The sequence below is a fragment of the Struthio camelus genome, chromosome 31 (genome assembly GCF_040807025.1).
Source record: "Struthio camelus isolate bStrCam1 chromosome 31, bStrCam1.hap1, whole genome shotgun sequence".
Taxonomy (NCBI): domain Eukaryota; kingdom Metazoa; phylum Chordata; class Aves; order Struthioniformes; family Struthionidae; genus Struthio; species Struthio camelus.
Window position 1 is genome coordinate 1,428,906 of NC_090972.1, and position 2,500 is coordinate 1,431,405.

The window sequence follows — 2,500 nt, forward strand, 5'->3', positions numbered from 1 at the left end:
GCGGAGACACCCGCGCGCCGTCGCTGCCGGCCTCAACGCAACGCCGCGGCTGACGCCAGCCGGCGGGTGGAAGTGGCTCGGCACGCACTACGGACGCGGGTGCGCCGCGGGGGGGGGCAGAGGGGGCTCGGCGGGCGCCGAAGCGGCAGCAGTCGGGGCAGGGAGAGGGCAAGGGGAGGGGAAGAAAGGCAGCCGGCCGTCCCCCCCGCCGGAGGGGAACGGGGGACCAGCGCACCACCGGGAGAGTGGTGGAGGAGAGCCGTCGTACGGCGGGCACTGGCGGTGGCGGCGGGCGGCGGCGGCAGGTGCCGGGCCACCGCGACCGACCGAACCTGGGGGCCCGGCGGGACGAACTCCGCACAGCGGGCGCTCCGGGAGCGGGGGTTTCCCGAGTCTGCACTTAGGGGGACGAAGGCCCGGGCCCACACGGGGAGGAGAGGCACCCCCTCTCCCCGGCGGCGCGGGCCTGCGAGGCGCCCCAGCCGCGCCACACCGCACACACCGCGCAGGGCAGCGGTGGCCACCGGGCTCGGAGGGGAGGGAGGGCAGGGCAAGGCACGCCGGCCGCGGACGGTGGAGGCGGACGGTCGGCCGGAGCCGGGCAGGCAGGCCAGCCGGAAGACCGGGGCCACCGGTGCACGCACCGGTGGTCCCGGCTCCGCCGCCGCCGCCGACTCACCGCCGCCGCCGCCCCCCCACCGACTCGCCGCCGCCGCCGCCCCCCCCGGCCCCCCCCCGAGGGGCGGCACACCGCTGCGCCAACGCGGCAATGGGGGTGACGATTGACCGTCAAGCGACGCTCAGACAGGCGTAGCCCCGGGAGGAACCCGGGGCCGCAAGTGCGTTCGAAGTGTCGATGATCAATGTGTCCTGCAATTCACATTAATTCTCGCAGCTAGCTGCGTTCTTCATCGACGCACGAGCCGAGTGATCCACCGCTAAGAGTTGTCTCGGTTTCGGTCCCCACCGCGCGCGCGGGGGGACCGGGCAGCTTTCGCAGCCCCCTGAGGGCCCCCATCCGCTCTGCCTCCCTCCTCACGCCGACGCCGGCTGCTGAGCAAGGGACAGCGGAGAGAGAGGGCACGCCTCACTGACCGTACAAGCACAGAGGGAAAAAAAAAGGGGGGGGGGGGGGAGAACAGACCCGAACGAGAGGGGCGGGGAGCCCTCGCTCCCGACCTGGGACAACCCCTTTCTCGCTTCGAGTCCGGCCCAGGCGCCCGGCTCGGCCTGGCCCAGCAGGGAGCGGCGCGCCAGCCGCGCCACCTGCCTCAGGGACCGGGGTGTGGGTCCCCGCGGAGCCCCGGCGTCGGAGCCCGGCCGCCGCTGGGAGCGGCGCCACCCGCTGCCCGCGCGCCCGCGACCCGCCAGCCGCACGCTTCCGAGCTCCTTCGCTCGCCTCACCGGCCTCCAGCTCCGCCGCCCCGGAGACGGCACCCAACACCCGCCTGCACACACGCAGCCTCCCGAGCGACGCCACGCACTCGCCCGTCCCTTCCGCGGGCAGACGCCTGGCGGCAGGCAGACGGGCGAGGCGGGACGGACGGGGAACGGCGCCCGCTCTCCCCGCCTCCACGCGGAGACCGGGAGGGGCCGCCCCCGCCCGCCCGCCCGCCGCCCGCCTGCCGCCCAGCGAAGCCGGGTCGGGCAGAGCGAGGCAGGCGCGCCGGATGGCGGAGTGCCGGGGCAGGGCGGGGGGGGAGGGAAGGAAGGGTGCCGCCGACGGCCACGGCGGGAGACTGAGAGCACCGGCCAGGGAGGAGAAGGGATGCGCTGGGGCTCGGCGTCCGCACCACCCGCGGTGGGGGCTCGCCGTCCCGGCGGCGAGCACGCGCTCGCGCCGGGGTCGCGCGTTCGAGGCAGGCCGGCGCAAGCCGACCGCGCGGCGTCTCTCCGCCGAGACCAGACCGCGGAGAGAGGGGGCAGGGTACCCCTCTCCGTCCCGGCTGCCCGCGGGGCATGCACGGGCCGCGCCGGCGGGCATGGGGGGGTGCGGCGCCCGCGCGCGCCGACCCCCCGGCCCCTCCGGCAGCACGCCCGGCTGCCCCCCGGGTCGCATCGGGCCGCCCGAGTCTTTAAACCCCCGCCCGGCTCTCCGACCGAGAACCCTCGGGCCCGGAGCCCGGGGCCCATGGCCATCCCTACCCGGGGGGGCCGCTACCGGCGGCCGCGGTGGCCGGAGGCCCTCCTCCTTCCTCCCAGCGCGCCCCCCCCCCCCGCCGCCCCCCGCCGCCCCCGGCCCGGCCGACTCGCAGCGCGGCCCCCACACGGCACGGCGTGGGGCGGCTGGAGCGGTGTGGGGGGGGGGGGAAGGGAGGGGAGGAGGAAGCGTGGAAGGCCGGCAGGGCACGGCCGGTGCGGCACGCGCAGCGCAGCGCCCGGGAGGAGCACGCTGGCACACGGGACCACACGGGTGGGTCACCGAGGGGAGGCAGGAGAAGCGCGGACGCTAGGTACCTGGCCCTGGGGTGAGGGAAACGACCTGAAATCCCCGCGGGGG

General features: G+C 77.3%; 1 non-coding gene across 1 annotated transcript; it reads right to left on the reverse strand.

Moving 5' to 3' along the window:
- Positions 1 to 794: 794 nt before the first annotated feature.
- Positions 795 to 947, reverse strand: LOC138063147 (5.8S ribosomal RNA). The gene has a single exon (XR_011136740.1). It is a non-coding gene; the product is annotated as a 5.8S ribosomal RNA (ribosomal RNA).
- Positions 948 to 2,500: the final 1,553 nt, after the last annotated feature.